Raw genomic sequence first — 23,210 nt, 5'->3', positions numbered from 1 at the left:
TTAACTCGATTTCTGTCGACACCATTACTTCACACAGAGACCTGGCTGTAGTACAATTGGGTTTAAGATGTGAATATGTACTTAAATCGCTGTAGCATCCCCCATAAGTACCGGATATTCATTAAATTCCCGTATGACAACAACTAAGGGCTTCCTCTTGGAATCAATGCAGATAACGTACCCATACATTTTTGCTGGGCCAGCATTTTTCTAATTCCAGAATGCATTTATGCTTTGCTGGGCTGTCGACGTGGCGATGATATGCCTCCAGCTGCCGAAGCATTGCCTCATCCAATGAGGAAACGGCCTGCTAGTCACAGTTAACGTGGACGATTTGGTCTGTTTTGTTCATTTATTAATAATAATTATAATAATTGGAACCCGTGTCTGGCATATTGTATCATAGCATAGGCCTACTGCCAATGTCTTGCTGGTTCGCCCAATTAATATTAAAGCTAGTTATACATACTTTTAAAATAAACTTGATTCATTTATTCAACTTATAAATGTACCATTTATAGAATGCCACCCAGGCAACAGTCACACAACCTTGGAACCTTTTCACATAAATACAAAAAAGGAATAATTTATGTGAAGAGCCAGCCAACTGTAATGACCTGGGCAGTGTGGAGGAAATATTTGTATATTATGTAATATTTTATGCATACTTGAAAAGGGTCAGCCTGACCTTATCTATCTAGCAGACGCTATTACGTTTGGATTGTGTGTGTGTGTGTGTGTGTGTGTGTGTGTGTGTGTGTGTGTGTGTGTGTGTGTGTGTGTGTGTGTGTGTGTGTGTGTGTGTGTGTGTGTGTGTGTGTGTGTGTGTGTGTGTGTGTGTAAAGAATCTCAAAGGGGAGATATGCAGTTGTAGACGTTTCATATGTTGAATAAAACATTGTTTTTGCTACATAATATTTATTTTTCCTTTTTTATTTTATGTACGGTATGTATGTATGTATGTATGTCAATTCATGTTCCTATCTGTTGCAAGGGTAGCAAAACTAAATAACAAAACTAATGGGAACATATGTCAAGTTGACATGCAGCAATCTAGCACTTGACCTAGAAACTAATGTTATTGTAGTCATTTGAATAAAACAATTATAATTAATGAATGAAGTTAACAGTCAATACAAAATGGACAACACAGAAATGCAAATTACAATTGCAGGCTTTCAACAAATATTAACGTGCATGTCTTTTCAATCTCTCAAGTAATATATAAATGCCATGCCGTTTCATTTACCCATGCTCCAGATCAAATACGTTTCTGGAGAGATGGGCGTATTAGCTTGCCACAGTTAATTATAGATAACAGAAGTAAACCCGCAGCGTTTTATATTGACGTTTCCTACCGTTAAACAAACCAGCTCAAGTTTTCAGTTCAACTGGGTCAGTGTTCCACAGAAACACGCATGTGTTTCCAAAAGAATATGTCAAAAAGCTAATATGTTTTGTGTTTTAATCATCTGAGCTGCCTGCGGCTGGTCACCCCTAGCGAACCTCTGCTGCCGCCCGTGTTGCACTAACACAGATGTCCTTACCTACCGCTGCTGCCGTTTGAATTTAAAATCTGAACGAGGTGATCCATTCCCTCAGCTAGATATCCCCCAATGCAATTAGGATACACCTTGCTCGAGGGCACGACGGCAAGGATGTTTGGCTTCCGATCACATTCGCAAGCCTTTTTATTTTTTTGCCAGACAAACTCTGCTTCTTAATATCCCAAGGGGAATCGGACGGCTGTGCTGGCTTTTAGTTTGAATTAAGAAAGTGTCCGGCCAGGCCGCTAATTCAATCCATTGTCTTTCCCTTGTTATCGTATTAACACAAAACCAATCGTGTTATTGTGATATGCATTATCAACGTTATTAATGATCGTGAGATACCCTTTACAATTTGAGATTTTCCCAATTAGTTTCATCCCATAGGCCATCTCCAAATTAAATGCATATATCAATGTCAAATGTCATTAGAGAATTTTTTTAAGGGAACCTTTCCCCCATGTTTCGAGAACGAAAAATGGTCAGAAAAGCACTTTGTACTGCCATCTAGCGTTTCCAACTAATTTGTTGGCTCCGTCTCCTTTCAGATCGTCACAAACCTCCCTCTTGTCCCTTGTGCCCCCTTGCACACACACACGCACGCACACAAAGCATCGCTCTACCGTGTGGACCCAGCTGAAATTAATCTCCAGAAATGTGACTTTCATTATTTATGGAGCGACATATTGAAGATTCATTGTCAACATTCCCTCGACATTGTGTCATATGTTTTTTTTCGCAATAATAATAACAATACAAAACTACCCTTCATTCAGTCTTATGCTATAGCATCCCTCGCATGCTCCTTGTTTAAAATCTCTCTTCAGCTGGATTGAAAGCACTTCCTTTCTAGAGGAAGAACGAGGGAGGGGACGGGAGGAGTAGGGAGAGGGGAGAGTGGGAGGAGGTGGGGGAGGTTGGAGAAGATGATGGATGGGGAAATGATAGTTTGATATAAGTGATGATTGGCAAAGACGGAAAGAGAAAGGCCTTGTTCCTGGCACGCTATACACTGTTCACTAGCAGATGTACGTAGAAACCCACGTCTCTGAGTCACCATCTCCCATAATGCACAGCAGTGTGTTGCAGCAGCAGCAGCAGCTTGGAGTGCAGCTGTGGGGCTCGGAGACGAGTACAGGAGACCGCCTGAGGGACGGGGCTCCAGACTTGGAATCCTATTCCAATTCGTGTTCCTCATTTACCGCCACACCGCCTTCTTCGAGATAACGCCGTCTTCCCACTCTGCATTAATTTGCCACATTATGCTTTCTCTTTCTAACGTTCATTTGTAATTATTCCTTCATATCACAGTGCATAAACATGACCATTTAATTATAGATAAAAGGTATTTATATATATATATATCCATGTAAAGAAAGGGGTTTAAAAAACCCTGGCGCTGCAGTACATCAAGCCCGCTAGGCGGCCCCCGCGGTAATGATGATGAATCTTTCTCAATTCACATTAAATGCACAATTTTATTGTTAATAATTTGATAGTACCTTTGGATAAAAGTGGATTCGCTTTGGAGGAAAGAATCTGATACATCGTCAAAATACTAGTTAATATCTTTAGATGTATGAAGATATACGCTACTATATTTGCTCTATGCCTTTGCGCTTGCTGTAAACTGACTTCATTCCATCAGGGTAGCTCGTCAAAACATTGATTCCAATCTAATATGAATGCGTCAAGGTTTTCGAGTAATATATTTGACAACTTATAAATAATATAAATTATCTTTAAACACTGTTTTTATTCATTCAAGACCAAACCTCAATGTATCTGCAGCTGCAAGCCTCCACATGATTGATTCTTGAAAACACATTAGCTCTTCCAGCAGCCCCCATGATTATATCTGAAAGCCGGGTGCATCGCTTTAACACCTAATGGTTGACGACCTGCAAACAACTGCCTCAGACTCATTATAACCTCAACCACAACAAACTTGACAGCAGGCAGGCGGTGGCGTCACAGAACCTGACGGAGGGAACCCACCGAACAAATCGGCACGGAAGAACTTTCAAACCTGTGACAAGCGGAGCAGCCCTTGTTATCATGTGGTGGGCTGAGGGTTTCTGGTTCACTCTGCGCTGCCTGGTTCCATCTGTTCTAGGATTTATCTACAAGTCAGCTCCGTCCCCTCCCCTGCACCGCTCGCAGTCCAGGCAAAGGCAGAGGGATTTCTAACAGGAGAGTTCATCTCCTCTCTCGGCGCATATGTCTTTTTTGGTGGTGCTGCATAACTTGCAGTTGACAAAAACAACTGGACACATGGGGAGGCTGACCTTCAACACATTGTGCTGCATAATGTATAAGAGGGCGAAAATCAATACAATTCATATCCGCTACTTCCTGGCAGGAGATACTGTAAATAGAAAAAGACGTTCAGAGAATATATTGTTATAGACTTCTAGAAGGGAAGAGCTGATGTATTCATCTATTCATTGAGATTGATCAGTCTGGACCTGTTGTAAGCGTTCTGTAGTCTGGACCGGGCATTTGAGGGAAGTATAGGTTGTCTGTTGGAGGATACCATTTTATCTATAAGAGGGACTCAAGTAAATTAAAATAGAACAAACACAATGAGTTCTGTTCAGTATGCATCACATGAATTATACTCAGAACTCCTGACGAATTTGAATAACGCTATGCTTGACTTGCAAGTAAAATGTTCAAGCAGCGCCACATTAACTTCCTATCTGAACTACAGTTTACAGTTTAAGTTTTGCTTCCTCTTCAACCTAATTTGTTGACAGCGTTTAGTTTCCCACCATTAGTAATATTAAAATGCGTTCCCCCCCACCCTCCGCTCTCGCGTCCGCTAAAGCCTTCTACTGACTGACACGCATAGGGCTGGCCTATTTTGTCCCATGTGTACACACCTAATCAACTCCTGTAGGATCCAATCAGATTCCTCCAACGTTTCGTCTGCCAATTACCTGATCGACTTGGAAAGACGGCGTATTGTGGTGAAGTAAGATGCGCTCTTCTCTGGGCCATTTCCTGTTGCCTTTCGTGGGCTGAGAGCCAAACCGCTGACTGGAGTGACCTGCTTGATTGCATTGTGTGAAAAATGCACGAAAGGCAGTGGAGAGTGGGCTCCTGAAGGTACCCAATGAGTGGCTACTGAATACTTTGAGTAAAGTGGCCTCGAACTCACAAGGGGACAATGTCTGTGTTTATGAGAAGTTATGCAGTTGGTGAAAGGAAAGGCGAAGGCCTATACATGAATTAGCATAAGCACAATGTTTGTTTTGTTGAAACTATATTCAATACAAACAATATGCTTGTGCAACTCATGTACAAACAAAACAAGTAAAATCGGAGTAAAGTATGAATACTAAAGATGCTTAAAATAGAAATGGGGGTTAAGATTTGCTAAACAAACAAGTTTAGCAGCTGCTCAATGCTGCTTTTATTTCTAAAAGCCAGCTATATTTATCCTGCATGCATATATATATATATATATATATATATATATATATATATATATATATATATATATATATATATATATATATATATATATATATATATATATATATATATATATATATATATATATATAGATATATATATATATATATATATATAGATAGATAGATAGAAACATTTTAAACAAGATATTATTTTGAGTTTAGCAATGATCCAGCCAGTAGTGTCCACTGTAGGATGAAATGAAAAACGGATAAATTACAGGACATGCATCCTGCGCCAAAACCACATTACCGAACCATATCACCTCTCCCTCACATCGTGAAGGCATCAATCAAACTGAGAGGTGAAGTACGGAGCATGGAAATGAGTTCTGTAAGAGAAATAGGGGTGTCTGGCAGATAATGATGATGTCATCACTGAGTGACAGGTTATGCTTGCGTCCCCGTCAAGCCGCCACAGGCAAGCCACCTGGAGCCATGGCCCTGTGTGAGTGTGTGTTTGTGTGCGTGCGTGTCTGTGTATGCCAGTGTGTGTGTGTATCTAACGTGATGTACATCTTTCTTCCTGTCACCAAGATATATTCCTCGTTAAACATTCAAATGTTCTATATTCCGATTTCTAGCTAATGTAATCAAAACTAGGCCACACTCAGGTGTGTTAGTAAGCAGTGAACTCATGATGACGAGCACATTCTGGGGCTCTGGTGCTGATGTGTACTTCTGTGCCAACGGCGTAATGTTTCCCTACGTCTCCTCTTCTTTGAATTGGAGGATAAAAGGAGTTAGAAGACAGCCAGAGTTACGGTGATCAAAGCATCCGTGGCAAAAGCAGACAGGATCCCATCAAGTACAAATCAGAGTGAATTATGTGCTTTGTCTGTGCCGAGTTAGAAAGGGAAAGAAAGTCGTCCCAAAGTCACATTACCACTGCTGCACGGAACAGAGTTGAAGATTTTGTATTTCTTACGCGCTAATGTCAGGAAGAATCCCTCCTTCCGGGGCTAGACGGCCTATATGTTAGGATGTAGGGGGGTAAGAGGACGTGAGACGTCTGTGCTCTGACTCACAACTGTTTAGAGAAGTAAGCCTACGTCTAGGAAGACAGTGCACTGATTGCAGATAAATGAGTAAACAGCTGAGGTCAATGCGAGGGATGTCGAGTGCCAGCATGTCAATATGTTTTATTGATATTCATTCAATCAACACCGTGAACATGAGGGAAACCGGTGGATGAAGTCTGAGCACATAAGGCCTCGCACACAACGGCCGACAAATGACAGCGATGAATGAGGAGGAAATATCGATAAAACGATAGGACGGGTAGACCCGCGAGAAAAAGGACGCGTGTGTGTGTGCAAAACTGCGTTATTCAGTTGCGAGTGCTTTGTGACTGCTTAATCTTTCTCCCACTCTGTTGAATATTTCATGATCTTATCTTGTTGCTGCGGGTTTGTTGTATTGCATCAGTGACTTGTAGCTCCGATCATTAGCATTCACCAAGTGAGCACAGGCTTTATTACACATTACACGCGTCTTTAATGGCTATAAAGCTCGCAGGCAAAATTACAATCAAATAATAATGTTTGTTTTATTTACATTTGTAACTTTCGGAGCCAAAGAGGCTTCTCAATAATTCTCTTGTTGCAGGGCTTCTTACAAAGAAAGCCGCTTATGAATTGAATCCTTGTGATGTGACTATGGATACGTGTAATATTGTGGACTTAAAGTTATATGGGGACAGTAAGTGTGCTGTTAAGTTTTGTAAATCCTCTGTCCTCACGACCCGCACTCCCATCCCGGTGGAGTAATTCATGCTGACTTTACTGGAAGGCCCGGTTTTATTTGACACACACACACACACACACACACACACACACACACACACACACACACACACACACACACACACACACACACACACACACACACACACACACACACACACACACACACACCCAGGTTAATCCCCATGCGATGTGTCTGTCGTTATTGACATGCATGAAGACATACGCTATGCACTATGACTTATCCGTTTGCTGGCTAAATCTTGAATTGAACATTTGTTGCACCAGTAAAATCCACAGAAATCCATACACGACATAAATAGAATCACAATTGGATCCACTGGAGCTCATGGGAGAGACAGAAAAGATGCCAATCCATGGTAGAATATAAAGTTATTTCGTTTCGAGTCGGTTTAGTCTTTCTTCTAACTGTTTTAGTCAGAAAGTAATAAGGTTGGTTGTTGAACAAATAAACAGCACTGGAAAACCAAATCTGTTACTTCTCTTGAATTCAATTTCTACACACAAGAATGCATGCACACGCACACACAGAACACATTTCTGTGTCCCCCAGCCATGTGGTTCATTGACTGAACCCCTTTCATCGAGAACCCAGATCAACAGGTTGACTTGCCTCTAATTATTAAATCAAGACAAAAGCTCTTCCCTCTCTCTCTTCCGTCTTCTCCTAAACCAGAGGAGAGAGGAGGATCTTCTCTCTTCTAAAAAGGAATCAGCAAAAAGATGGGGAAGAAGACGAAGACAATTGCTTACAAAAATTGTGATTTCGTAGTTATTTAGTGGATGGAAGGATGGATGGAAAGATGGATGGATAGATGGATAGATATTATTTTTCTGTGATAAATCAAAACAAACGAGATAATACTGGACCAATGGCCACTCAACTGCTAATGCAGTCTCGATGTATTTTAATTATTTAGCCTGTCTCCATAATGAGATCGTTTTCCAAATGGATCAAGTAGAATAGATGTGTATAACTCCCAGCTAAACCTTATCATCTCTCTCTTAGATCTATAATACATCAATAACACAGAGTTCTTGCTCCCTTCTATGACCATATATCAATTGTGATTTGAATGGACTCTCTAATTTATATCGGTCAGACAATTAATCTCTGGATAATTCCATTTCTCTTGGCAATATATGCTTTTCATGCACATACGAGCCGAGGTATAATTCATTTAAGGATGATATATTTGCCTCAATGTGTTCAAGCAGAGCTTCATTACCTTCCCAGTAGAACTAGTTTGTTTTATCAAATGTTATTTGATGTTTAATGCTTTCAATCAAAGAAGGGACACTTAAAATAGTGACGTATTCACAATTAACTAATTTCCAACGTAATTTCCTTTCCAGGTGTAATTACATGTTCATTTCTCTACAAATCAATTTCTGAACAGGGTTTACTGTCCCACTGTCCCATTGCTAGTCATTTTATAGCACGTTTATGTGTGAACATGAACGTGTTGACGCACTTTTATGCACTTTTATGTTAATGCATATTTATGTAGGGTAAAGCTTACTATGGACAAACAAACCGAAGGCTAGCAATTTTTTTAAGTGATGTGAGTGACTCACTTGAGGGCTCATTGTTGTGATTGATAAATACTTTGGACAAAGGACGAATTTGGTACGGTGGGAGTGTTTTTCTGTTTCTCTCCAGATAGTGCAAGTCCTCTAGACAATTACCTCTGGGTAGACCATTTGGTGGACAGTATAGACCCATCACTGGAGCAGCGTCGGCTCTCTCTGCAGACTGTTTGGAACCTTTAACGTTGGCAGGACTCGGTGCAATGTGTTGAGATAGGAGATAATTCAAACCGTACTGCAAAGTTATCACACCGCAATAACCAGCCCTCAAAATGAAAGGAACTAGAGTTAATTAATGATGGTCAATTTAGTCACAAAGTGGATTAGAAACAGATTAATAGCTAGAGCTTCTTTTTACTGGTTTTTGAATAGGTGAGCTTCTATAAGAATTAATGACTTGATGTCATTCAAAAAGATGATTTCCAGGCCTCAATATTCTCTTGATTTATTTATCCCTTGGTGACTCGTTCATTTTCTAATACTCTCATTCCACACAATATCCAACAATTGATCACCTTCGTTTGACAGAAGAAAGACAAATTTCAACATTCCCATGATATAACCACTTTGCCTGCATTATTAAAGTCTGCTTAATAATTCACAAGATGGTGTAAGATCTACTTTACCGCTGCACTGAGCCTCCCTGAGATTAACAATCGAATGGGTCGATAACTAATTCTATTACCGATACTTCTTAGGAGATTCCGATGTTTCCAATCCAACCATCCCGGATGAATATGCATGTCTCTGAATATTACAGACAATTAACAAATGGTTTGCTTGTCCTCAAATCCATGCCCAAAATAAATGCGTGAAGTGTCGTTGTGATGTACCATTCGATTGATTTCAAGCAGGGCTGCCTATAGCTGTTCTTTTACCATCTGTTGCGCAGCAAACAACATCAACGGAAATGAACAGTATGTGGTTTAAATGGAAGCTTGGATGGTGCAGCGTTTCCTTTGGTGGTCCAAGGTGAAGTAGTTGTTACACAACAAGTGTGGGAATCCTGATTGGCCATCAGAGCTGGTTGTGAAGTGCCTTTGCGCACCATTCAGTCCACATTAACGCCCCTCTGCCACACTCAAACCCCCAGATGGAAAAGGCTTTTTAAGGGATAGGGAAAGCATGCTTCAGTTCTTCCCTGTCTGCTGGTGATTGTTTCACTAACCATGGTTTAAAAAGTGTTTACATGTTATAAAACTTTGGGCTAGAGAAAATAGATAAATCTCCTCAAACAGTCACACAGAGGTTTCTTCTCTATTGTGCTTGTACATATTTTATTTAAACGTTAACCAAAAACTATTTTCTCTCTATGTCTGAATGCTAAATGTCTCTTTCTCTTTCTTTGTTGGATTTTTGCTCCATCTTGGAACTCCAACCATGCATCTGGACACACAGGTAAAGCACATACATGTGAATTGTATGTCCATGTGTAGTGAGTGTGTGAATTGTGTGTAGGTTGTGTGTCTGTCGGTGTGTACGTGCTTATGCCCACACGTGCATATCTTTATGTGTGTGTGAAATGCTTATAGTGACGTGTGAAATTTGGAGTAGCGGTTTAGTTCAGCACTCTTCTATATAACACCCACACGGCCATTAATATCCACATCTACCTTCACAAAGCTGTCAGCAAGGCCAGAGCTGAAAGAAGACACTATTTTTCTTTTAATGTCAGCTCCTCTAGCTATTTCTTTCTCTCTCCCCCCAAAGGTTATTTGTCAAATATTTTAAACGATACATGAAGGAAAAGTGCATCCAAGACAACCTCAAAAAGAAACTTTAGTTTTAATCTTCATAAAACAGTTTAGATGAACACCACGCCAAGCAGCTTTGACAACGTTCTGGTATCAATATCATAACTGCCTACCTATCAACTTTAGCCTTATGAATACATATTACGGTTCTCTTTGTTAACATTCACAAAGACACAACACAACAAAGATTTCTTAATACAGTTTTTTGTAGGTATTCTGTCAGCTATTGTTTTTGTCCTCAGAAGGAAATACAGAAGTCTGTCCATGGGTTGGTTGACTGAAAGCTCCTGTTAGGGGGAGCAGAGCACACAATTAAGGCATGACAAGTAGAAAATAGTAATTAATCAAAAGGCCTCGGCAGAGTCTCAGGTAATCAACCTGGGTGTGTGTGATGGAAGCCGTTGGGGCGGCGTCACTAGAAATAGACAAAGCCGGCTGTATTCAGGACATGGAGCAACAGCAGGGGAAACTGGAGCTCCAAGAGTCATTAGCAGCCCAGTAGGAAGGCGGCAGAGCCTCTGAGACTGTCCTGGACACAACGCTGTTTCACCCTTCCATAGCAGAGGGGAGACCACACTGTTTGTCATTTGGTTTGAGGACGGTGAGAAGGTCATCCATTTTGTAAATTGATGTTGAAGTTCAAGCCATCAACATTTCTGTAAATACAAAAGGTTGGAAAGCCAAACCCTGATAAATTACAATAAATTGCATCCCGCTAATGAAAATGTATCAAGTTATCAATGCAAGACTGAACAAGTTTTCCACCTTACCATTTCCTCATTGTGAATGCTTGTATGCATGCATGAGGTTGTGTGTCTGTTTGAGTGTGGGTTTGCCTGTGCGTGTGCGTGGACATTAATGTGCGTATTTATATTCTAATCCACACAGGTGAAATAATTGGTCCCTGAGAAATATGGTTTTATAGTTGAAACCATTAATCAACCCAAAGCTGTCTCCCAAATAGTATCCTAGACCTACTACAAGCACAGTAGTATTTAAGGATCTATAGGATAAATATACTATACAACAATGGATGGTTTGATGAAAATCATCATCATCATCCTCATAATACATCTTCTTGATAATCAAAGTATTTACAGTTCACACATCCATCTTATTTCTAGTTTACATTTTTGACATCCTGGAGATGGCAGTGTTTAGCCAAGAAAATATCCTAACCACTCACACGTGAAATTTAGATTGGTTGAGGTTGTGCCACAATGTAGGGCTTGCTCTGTAGCCTACTCACAGTGTTTGTAATAACTCTGTATAAAAGAAAGGCGTTAGGTACCACCGTTATTTTTTCAGTAACGAGGTGATCTAACTAATTACTGTTTAAATTAAAATTCAGTTGGAAGTATATCGGGGCATTGAATGGACAGTTCAACCATTTAAAAAAAATCCAAATCCAAAATCCAAATTCTTTGACATATAGCAACTTTTTTTTTTTACAGTAGCGCAAATAGTTACTTTCCCAGGTAACTAGTTACTTTTATTATAGAGTAATTCCGTTATTAACTTACTTTTTGAAACAAGTAGTGAGTAACTATAACTAATTACTTTTTAAAAAAGTAAAGTAACGTTCCCAACACTGCCTACTCATCAGAAATAGTTATTCTCCAACAGTGCTTTCATCCATCACTTCCAGAGGGGCTGCTCTTCCTTCAACTTTCCAGATTCGTCGTGATAGAGAAACGTTTGTCGTGGAGCATCCCATTCATGAAACAACACTTTTCAGATCGAGAAGGTCAAATTTCATTAATGACGGAAATGGACACCGACTGTAGCCTTGTGACACCATCCGGATCTCGAGCTCTCGCTGTGTTTCTATAAACCGCCAAACGCACGTGAATATCTGGATTGCCGCGAGATAAACCAACTGGTGTCACAGTTGGCTAAAGACACACTGGTATGTCCCAGAGGGAGCCGTGGTTTGGAAGGCAGTGTATAGGTAGGCCTCTTTATTCGTTTTCCTTAAAGGCCCCATTCTAGCCCCAGGGCAGACAGTAATGTGACAGTTTGAGGTCTACTAATAGACTTCCTTGGTTTATTTTGGTCATGGGGCTGAGGAGGCAAGATAAAAGCTGGGATGATTGCAGATTGACCCTGCCGTGGACTCCGTTTACCGGTGCTGATCTCGAGCTGACACCTTCTGTATTTCCTGCCTTTCCTTTTGTTTGCAGAATAACCAGATACCTTTTGGGCTTTTTTCAGAATATTGGAAGTAACCCAAAATTTGCTTTGTTCTCTTGTTTGAGAAAAAATGGTAGCTTGATCTTTTGTGGACTCTGCAGGGTGGCTAAACATCCAGAATTGGTTAAAAAAAAAAAAAATGTTGTAACTGCTTACAACACTTGATCTGCCTATAAAAAGGAGCCACCAAACAAACTGCTATTTATTTTTCTCTGGTATCTTTTAGTCTCAGAGAGTAGGGGAGAGCCAGGTCGATTAAAACACTTTTCAGTTAATCGTCTTTTCAAAGATGACGTTACGTATACAAATAATTTTAACATGTGATCAACAACTCACATGTGTGTTCTCTTAGTTACAAGTGTAATTTATTACATATGTTGGATAATCAAGCTGTTTTTAACTTTGAACGTAAATTGACATTTGTTTCAAATGTCAATTTACTAGTCGGGACGTTTGAAACACACATGCGGGAAGAATGTAACGGCATATTTTAAAAAGAAACCATTGACCTTACTCTTGTTTCTATGCAACATACCAGACAACATACTAGTGTACTCGTCATTGCTAAAATTTCACATAATTCCGCATAATATAAATAGGTTGAAATATATTTTTGCGCGTAATTGTCAAGATGCACATTTCGATTAAAACTCACCTTTCTTATTTTATACCAGTTGGACCACTACATTTTGGTTTAATTTACTTATTTCCCTGTCCCAAGTCATGTTTAGGGATACATAGTTGAATATCCTGATATTTATTTTAAACAAACTGGTGACGTGCGGGCCTTTTGAAACAAGTGTTTCAATCGTCCCGACAGCGACTAATGGCACTTAAACCTTTTTTACCTTTTTTGCCACACTTTAGGACAGGTTTAAGTACTAATTCATCTGTTGTATTGTTATAATATTATGCCATGAAACAAATTACACAACTGTTTATTACAAAAAAAAATTGTACTTGCCTCATCAAAAACAGGTTTGCGGGGGTAACATTGGAACGGTATGTTGTCATTACACAAAATTTCCCGGGGTTGGTCAGTCTTGCTTGCTGAACTTGGTGACAAAATTTGATGTGAAAGACTTTTTCGAGAAAATCGCTGTTTCAATCGTCCCGTGTTTCAATTAGGGATGCACCGAAATGAAAATTCTTGGCCGAAACCGAATATACTGAAACAGTTGGCCGAAGGCCGAAACCGAATACCGAATGTGTCTGAATGTTTTTCATTCATTTTGCTTTAATTTTTCACCATTGCATAAATCAAACAGCCTTCCAGTTTGCCATTTGTGTTTCTGTCGAGCCACGAGGGGGAGTAGTAGCAGCAGGCTATTCATCATTAGCAACATAGCCTCTTTAGCAAACCAGCTTGAAAACAAAACTTTACATTGAATTGCACGCAAAGCAAGACCGTGCAATGCATATATTGGTGACCGGATTAAAGCAGCAATGAAATATAGTGTGTAAGAGGATATAAAAACGACATTAAAACCACCAACGTGGTACAAATACAAAGAAAATACATCTCAACCCCTATTAACTATGTGCGCAGCCATCTTCTTTGCGAGTTGTACAGCTCTGCTCGCTTTACTTTGAAAGCGACGAGATGCTACGACCAAAAGGGGGCGTGCCTCAGTGAAATGCGGCAAGAAAGCTGGGAGATTTGCGACTTTACCACTTTGTGCATCCAAATGGATAGCAGCAGCTGCGCCGAACCGCACCTTCAATACTCCACCAAGCCGCACCGAACCGACCCGACCCACACCCTCAAGTGGAAATGCGCCATAAGGGTACTGTCGGAGGTGGAAACACGAGCTGGCGCCGAACCACACCTGCAATACTCCACCAAGCCGCCCCGAACCTATACCCGCACCCTCCGGTGGAAAATGCGCAAACTCTGTGCACTTTGCAGTTTCATAAATAATACATGCTGAATTTTCAGTTTTATAACTGATCATCTAATTTTGTTTACAAGTTACGGATGGATTCTGGAGGTTATACTTATTGTTTACTGTTTACATCTAGATTACACAGTTGAGGCTGTTGCAGCTAACTCAGGGGAGAGACTGTATTACACTAGGTGGTACAACCTGAGACAATAAATAGAATTGCCTTCTGCATTTTTGTTTTTTCTTTTCCCTTCATTGTACCGAACTCGTACCGAACCGAGGTATGAACCGAACCGTGACTTCAGTGTACCGTTACACCCCTACATGTGACTGCATGAAATTTCATTTTTGGTATTATTGCGCCACAAATCTCAAATTATGCTAGTCTGTGTTGCTTGGCAACTATTTTGTTGTCTTGAACTATATTACTTGGCGGCTGATTGAAGATTGTGTTTCCTTAAGCCCAGTTCAGACCAAAGATTCGCCTTGCAACTCCTTGCGACTCCTTGCGACGAGACGGGCTGCAACGTTCTAAAACTGGGCAGTTCACACTGGCTGCAACGGGTGGCGACGGTAGGTGGTTTCCCTAGCGACTGTGAACGCTCTGGCAGCCACAGCTGAGCATCATTTGCGTAGGTTCGATTTGCGATTAGTTAGGTTTGCGATTATTTTTATTTTTATTTTGCTTGAGAGTAGGCTAGAGTTAGTGTGTTTTGTCATTCTCCACTACATCTGCATTGGAGTAAATAGGTGGAGCTTACAGTTAGTTTAGATTACCCGTTGTTGGATACATTGCATTTTCCGTTAGTTGAATTTCAGTTTGATCTGTCTTTGTTTACCATCGGCTCAACTACTACTTGGAGATGGATAACTTCATTATAAACAGGCCTAATTATGTTAGTGAGAGTGAAATGGTGGCAGTTTTTAAATAATAAAAATAATAAGGTCGGATTCCAGTCCGTTGTACTGTAGACCCACAGAGAAATTCTCCGCCGTACATCATAAATTCCTCCAGAAAACAAGAAAGGCAGCCAGATCAACTTGTGACCCTACTATCCATGTAGAGTTAAGACCATGAATTGGTCGCGTTCCCAAAATAAGATGCATTTACATCAAGTTAAAGGCGTCAATGTGACTTGCGTCACATTGATTTCCGAAGTCGCTGCTTTGCTTACAGAGACAATCCAGTAAGGGGACAAGAACACCACCTCAGGCGACCGAAATTATAGAATGAGTGCAAAACAGTTTTTTGGGCTATTTTCAAGCAGTGGAGGGAAACACAACATTAGGTTTTGAATAACTGGATGTAAAGGCGTCTTAATTTTTGGAAACGCGACCAATTTATGGTCTTAACTCCAGCAAGGCCGTGACGTACAAGTTGTTCTGTGCTGTGATTGGCTGAAGAGAAATAGCTAAATCGCCGCGAACTGGACCTTGCGATTTGACATGTTCAATCTCTGACGACTCCTTGCAACTCCTTGCGACTCCTTACCACCGCCCCTGCGACGTTCTAAAACCGTCTCGTTGCAAGGCGAATCTTTGATCTGAACTGGGCTCTTAATGATCATATTTTATGTTGCTTTGTGTTTATGAGATCGTATTAGGTATAGTAGTAACAGTTTTCTAAAAGTAGCTAGGGGTGTTTTAGGCTTGTGTCAGGCCTATTAACCCCCACTAGCTGTTCTAAAATCTCTGTAAATGAAGGCCTCTCATGACAAATTGCTTAATTCACTAACACCAGTTATTTTATAAGCCTATCAAGGAGAAAATAAGCCAACATGATTTTAACAACGTCTCCAGACACACTGCCTTATACCTTACCTCAAATGCAATTGACTTCCATATTTGCTTTGGTCATTAGTCAGCATGAGTAAGTTATAGTTTTACTCTTCTGACTCTGGAGATGGCCTTGTAGGAATCAAGGCCAGCTCAGTGACCACTTTTGAATCTCTTAAGTAATTATTTTTTTTTCTCTTAGGGCAGCACCTTGGTGCACTTGTATTTGCAGTTCATTTTTGATCTCCTATGCTTATTTATTTTTTAATAATTGTCTCTTATTATTTTGGTACCACTATCAGTGCTGTCTATCGTCATTATGTTGTTCTTTTAACTTCATTTTTACTTTTACACACACACACAGACGTATTGTAACCTTAAGATGTGGCTAAAAGGGTACATTGGATCTGCCATGACACTTGGATGCATCGGTATGCACTGGCCATTTCCTTAGTGAGAACAAGATTACATCATGCACCCTATCCGTTCCCTCAGGACCGGTTTAGGAGGTCAGGGTTAAGCAGCCCTGTCTGGATTCGGATGAAACCTAAAACCTGCTCTGATCGATAAAGGCAGATGACGCAGACAAGAGACGGTATAGTGATGTAGGGCTTCCTGCTCAGGGCGCTGTCTCTGTGGCCTTAATAGGCCCTTGTAAATCATGAGTTTCAGCACGAGTGAAATGAACTGTCTCTCTATCCACTCCGCCCTCTGCCCCTCATCTGACAGGACATCATTGTTATTATTAACTATGGGTGTGCGTGGGTGTGTTTTGCGTCTGCATGACATGATTGACTTTCATTGCAATAAACATTAGTCCAGAAAGTAATATTTCAATTATGTGTCCAACCGTAATATGATGCAGCGTGCTGTAAATGGACTGAGTCATAATTTAGCACTTGAGTGTCTCGAGTGTTTACGCTTGAAGTGTATACTGTAGGTAATGGAGCAGAGGTAGTGTTGGTTGTCAGTCGAGCACTTGTCTCGTGTGTTTGTGAATAATCTGCATGGCCATGGCGGCAGCTGCAGCACCATGGTTATAGAGTCTAGATTGAGTGATCAGCATCACGCATTTTTCTAGCAGGGTTCAATGGTCAGGTTGCCGTCTCTCTGGGGGAGAGATACACAAAGAGGCCATTTTGTTTTTGTAGGAATCAAACATTTTTAAAGTCACGCTTTTCCTCTTCAAGGGGATGGTATGATTTAGAGGTGTTACTAGAGCGCTACTAGTTTCAGTAGAGAGCTACTGAAAGTCAGCGAGGAATTAGGCTTTTTTTGATCATCACATTATTATTGTACTTAGTTGATTCTCTTCCTGGAAGTTATGTAGACATGGTTATTATTATGGTATGTCAGAAGCTCTGATTTTGGCTGCCAAATGTTTAACATTTTCTCTTATAACCCATTAACACATTTTTTAAATAGTGAATTTAGTTCCGACAATGTATCGAGAATATCTAGAAAGAATAAACTTTTATGTTTCATTAATTCTGTGGGAAGTGGCGAATATAGCAGTAATGATGAAGGTGTGAGTGCATATCCAAAATATAACCATACCTTCATGTAGCAACCACAGGGGTTGACATTGAAGAAGCTTATTGTGGTTATTTTCCAAAGGCCAGTTCACATTATGTCTTATGTAAAGATGACAGCCCCAAAACACCCCAAGAATAACTACCTAATTTATCTGTCTGAAAAAAGAGTATTGGGAGGCACTGATAGGAAAAAACACTGTGGATTAGACTATGTTGTTTATGAAGAGTGCTTATTTCTTTTCAAAGGAAATTGAAATATCTTATGATTGCTAATGTGGGGAAACATCTATGGCTGTGAAAGTAGTTGGCCAGAACAGTAAACGCAGGCCTTTTTGAAGATCTAAGATTACGTGTCTTTCTATTTCTCAGATGGCTGCAGACTTTGTCCTTGAAGCATTCAGTGAGATTTGCTTCCAAGTTCTGGTGAAGCAGCCATTTTCTATAGACTCTTTTCGTGGTATTTCAGATGTGAATTATGCAGATGCAGGCTAAACCGTTTAAGTTATACAGTATAAATCATTGAAGTCAATGCTGAATAGTGGTTGGTTTCTAGCTGGAGCGAGCCGTCCAGCTGGTCAATGAGGTCCCCAAATGGCCCACTGTCTCTTCAGGCAATTAAAACATTTCTAACGACCAGCATGCCACTTGAAGCTTTAATTGTTCTCTCAATATTGAGTGCATACACTTTACATTGGTGCAAATTGTGATTGTGAATTGATAAGCTATTCTCCCGATGTCTTTCTGCTTTGATAAAGGTCGGATTTTGGTTCAATTTTGTTATTATGTTGTTCATTAAACCAGTCTATCCAGTCATTCTTGCTCACTAATTTGACCTTTAATGTGTAGTTCCAGTCGTACAATAGTCCCTGTTCACTACAACTGACCCAAAACCAGTGAAAAACCACTGATACTAAAACCGTCCGTTTCAGGCCCCGTGTTTAAATCAGCTGTACCTACCAATTGTCACGATGTATTTAGTTAAGTAGGAAATCAATTGGTCCTCTAATGGCTATTGGGAGGGGGGGGGGGGGACTACAGCATTACAGAGACATGTGTGAAGGAACACAAACAAAACCACCTGGTGGTGTTGGTTCTGCTGCATCTCGGGGGAGTTTGAGGACATCATGTGGTGTTATTCTAAAATAAATTGATGAATGAGACTGCTACATGAAACAGTCAGGTTCCACAGCAAGCCGGGCCACCGTCATAACCCTCAGATGTTCTCTGGGGCCTGTGACTTACAGTTCAAGGAAACAAATTGGTTGATGTTTTCCCCGATATTTATCATGTAAACAAGCATTCTATGTGACTATTCTATTTGACGAGCCAGAGTAACACAGCTATGTTTCAGTTTGAATTATCATGCACCATGGTGCTGTTCCACATCCCCCGTCTCTCTGCACTAACTCAAACACACTCTGCTGATCATCTGCGGATACGAGAGGGGTTAACTCGGTGCAAGTGATGTATTGAAGAGCAGCCAGAGAGATTTCTTTCAGAGAACAATCAACTCCCCTACACTTTCTACCTCAGGGTCTTTTTACAGTTCTATTAAGGACGAAATTATCGTTTTAAATAAATTAACAAAAGTAATAAGTAAAATGTTGATCCAATGTTAATGCTGAATTACATTTAATCCTTTTTTCTTATTAGTTTGAAATTAAACCTTTTCACGAGTGCTGTAATAATATTTTATTTTTTCCAGTCGTCTCCAAATATCTCCAGGCATCAGTATCTCAAGAAGTGTTTATATCATTACAGTTTGTACTATTTCCATGATTTGCTCCATGTCGCCTTTGGGACTCTGGATTAGGCTTACATGTTTTACATTTTAATAACACAAGAGGGAAATTAGGCCTTCAAACTTGCAAACGCATCAAATATTTAGTCACACCAACAGAGGAAATACGTCAATATTCATGTCGGAGTATTGTTTTATGTTTCATTGTGCTGGTAATTCCAGGGTTTCCACAAGCAGGTTGCATGGTGATGAGGGGCAGGTTGTATAAATGTCGCTGTACAGGGAGCTAATTATTGTATGTGGATAAATCATGGTAATTTAAACGTACGCAGTCATTAACTGTGATCGGGCTGTATAATAATTACACAGTCGGAAAACGTGGCATGCAATGTGAAAATACTCTCTCCAGCTGGAGTAGGCCATATAAACACCAAGGCTTGTATCTGTCTTTCAGAAAAAAAAAAAAAGAAGATATTTAATAATAAACCATTCTTGCAAATTAGCATTCACATACGTTTCTGCTTATTTCCTCTCTTTATCTCAGCATCAGCCATGACTGTGGAAGTAGCAATATACTATGAGTGTTTCTACACCAAAAAAACAAAGCGAATTATCTGTCTACTGAACCATATTGCTTGAATTGTTCCGTGTCCGTGAGTGAGGGTGGTGAGACGTGATTGGTCCATGTCGCCGTCAGGCTTGCTGCCAGGCCTGACCTCAGTTTAGAGGTCCGTTGCTGAGTGTCAACCCACTGGAGCCCTCTGGAGTGACTCCTGCACTGTGTGCCAGAGTTCAGGATGATTGTGGCCTTTTTTCCGCTTTTCATTGCTGCACTTAATGCTAACAGAAAGGTTTGTCGACCCGAACAACGGAACAAAGTGACCTCCATTTGTAAATGTGTAGTAAGTGGTATTAATGCAGTTCCGGTTTTGTTTAACTGAATGGTTTTAGGGGTGTGACTGCAACTTTGGTAAAAGGCCTATAGCTTCACTTTTCACCGCTAAGGTTTCCTCACACTAGTCGTGTCCTGTGTTGGTTTGCAGTACGTGTGTGTGTGTGTGTGTGTGTGTGTGTGTGTGTGTGTGTGTGTGTGTGTGTGTGTGTGTGTGTGTGTGTGTGTGTGTGTGTGTGTGTGTGTGTTTATGTCTGTATATATACATAAAAACATTATATTAATTAACAGTGTCACTGCCTGATTTCCTCTACCAGTATAGGGAGTCGTGAGTTTCTCTAGTAATTCAAGGGATAGTATTCATCTGGCAAATTAAGATAATCTGCCCATAAATATTAATATTCTACAACGTTGCATTCATTCTTAACAACTTGTGTGAAAATGCATGCCAATATTATCATAAATAAGGTAAATGGCCAATTAGAGTATACCAAACAAATGAGTACTATTTGGTGAACATGCTATATGTAGTCTATAGCCCAATTTTAGTAGTTCTCAATCCATGACTACAAACATTATGTTGTGAGATTCTCAGTTCATTTTCTCTAGGCAGCACTGGCATTTAATGACCCATGAAGCTATCAATAGAAAGGGCTGAAAACGCCATGTTTAACATATTTTCAATCCACAATCGACTAAGCAATTTTCTCCAGCGTTTGGGGATTGCTGAATCTACAAAAAGCAAATACATTTGTTATGAATGTGTTTTATCACATAACTTGCCAACCGTCAGTTTTTCACTGGAAATCGGCAATAAGAAGCAAAAGTAACAAATAAATCATGTTTGTACAGGGCAATTCTTTGAAGATCAGGTTGAGTTCAGGACTTTGCACACACATGCTAGCTTAACAACTTGTATGTGACAACATTTAGATTTACTGAGCAGCCCAAACTGAAGATAGATGTGGTATTCTTAGGGCTTCTGTAAAACCCTGTTGATATTGACTCCCTGGTATTTAGGAGGGAACAGTGGCGTTCTCTCTTTACCCTTCTGTTTTGTGATTGAGCATCCTACTGTGATACACTGTGATACACTGCTGAGATGAAAGAGATAGAGCACTTCCTCTTACAACTACTCACCTTCTGTCTACCGGTCTCTACCTCTCTTTCGTTATCCTACTTGGACTCCAATGACTGTATTTTAATAAAGTTATATCTGTATGTCTGTAAAGATATCCATCTAAATTGGTTATCGACTCCTGTACCCATGCCAATAAAGTTGTTGGACTTATTAGTATTGCAGTAAAGACATCTTATATATATATATATATAGGAGAAGGCTTTAAAGGTGATTTAAATATTGCAATAGACTGATGAGAAATGTTGATTATCTGAGTCTACCAGCTGTTGTATTATGTCAATGGAAACCAGTGATTCAGCAATGGTGAAGCGATACGGATAAATTAAAAATACCTTATACAATCAGTAATCCTGAATCAGTTCTTGATGTTTCATAGGCCTATGTGAGGCCTTTGTGTCCTGAGGTATGGGTGATAAGGCGGTTTCTCTATTCTTTGTTATTTGTAAATCACCATTTTCTTCATCACAGTATTGATCGAACACACACACACACACACACTTACTTACTGTCTTGTTTCCCTCTCCCAAGGTGTTCGGGCAAAGCATTCCCCTGGGGCAGGGGCAGTTTAGAATATCGTTAGCCTCACAGCATAATTGCATAAGTCATATCTTAAAGTTCATCTTCTATTAAGCGTCAAAAATGCCTTAGTTAAATATGACTTTGGCAGATATTGATTATGGAATGTAAAAATCACTCTGAATGGCTTAGGATGTAGCCATACAGAAAAATGTCACCTAGACAACTATGCTATGAGACAAATTATAATGCATTCTGTCTTGTTTATCGATCCTCTTTGCCATGAGAATAAGTTTGGTTCTTTATTTTGTTAATTTGTCTCATTTATGTGAATGTATTTATTTTGTTGAGTTGATTTGCATGTCTAAAGGTAAAGTCCAGGTCATTTCCTTTGTATTCCATATATAAATCTGGCCCGTCTACCATGCTGGGGTTGTGTTGTTGCTAGCAGCCTTGAGGCTAACATGCTGTTATCCGGGGTGATTGATTTACTGACATGTCTTTAGGAATAAATCTGCTGGATTCTTCTACCCAAACAACTCATCCTCATTAAACCCTCCAGCGACATTGTTCGGCTAACTCTCTCTCACACACACTCACACTCTCACACACACCTTGCCTCTGTTCCCCAGAGATCTGAATCAATGTTGATCCTTTTCAACCCATATCCTTTGTAAAATCATTTCACACTATGTCATCATGTTAAAGCGTGAAGTCTGATTCTTAGATGGGAGATTTAGTAAAGGTTATTAATGCCATCAGTGTGTGAGACACAAGACTTGCCCTTGTTGAATAGATGGGTTCAAGTTGCATCAGATGTGATACGACGGATAAGAATAACTATTGTTAAGCCAGGGTGGCTGTGCCGTAGCTATAACGGGAATAAAGTTATCGGGAAGAGGCCAGTTGCTCCTCACAGGGCAGTGCGGAGGTGGTTCAGAGTAATGGACAGAAAAACAGAAATCCATAAAATACTTTCAATTAAGTAATTATGGCTTATCGAGGGGTGCATTAAAGTGCAAACCCATTCTTGTAACCATCTCTCCTGGCTTTACTTAAATATCCATTACCAAGAACACCTGGCAAAATGAACGAGGTGTATCTACAAATAAATGTTTATTGGTCAGTATGTTGACAACATATTTTGTTGACAACATTACTCGACATAAACAGTACTCTATATTTCTTTCTCGACATGTTCACTTGAATGATATTTAGACAAATGAAAATGGTTAAGGGATTCTTTGTGAAATCAGGACACACTTATGATGGTTGAGGCCCAAATGAAAATGATGCTCCATGAAACCCATTGCAATCTCAAGTAATCTCAGTGTAACAATTTCCTTATTTTCCTTAAGCAGATTTATTGGGTGTTATTTTTTGTTTTATTATTG

The 23,210-nt window shown here is 40.0% G+C and overlaps 1 long non-coding RNA gene across 1 annotated transcript in view; it reads left to right on the top strand.

Annotated features, from left to right (window-relative positions):
• The window catches only part of LOC130406088 (uncharacterized), a 35,338-nt gene extending 12,909 nt beyond the window's left edge, over positions 1–22,429 (top strand). The window contains exon 3 of the long non-coding RNA XR_008904413.1: positions 21,829–22,429. This is a non-coding gene — a long non-coding RNA (uncharacterized LOC130406088). The remainder of the gene's footprint in view (positions 1–21,828) is intronic.
• The last annotated feature ends 781 nt before the right edge of the window (positions 22,430–23,210 follow it).

This window comes from Gadus chalcogrammus, chromosome 16 (genome assembly GCF_026213295.1).
Source record: "Gadus chalcogrammus isolate NIFS_2021 chromosome 16, NIFS_Gcha_1.0, whole genome shotgun sequence".
In the NCBI taxonomy this organism is placed as follows: domain Eukaryota; kingdom Metazoa; phylum Chordata; class Actinopteri; order Gadiformes; family Gadidae; genus Gadus; species Gadus chalcogrammus.
The sequence above is the reverse complement of the archived record's forward strand: the minus strand, read 5'-3'. Positions and strand labels throughout refer to the sequence as shown.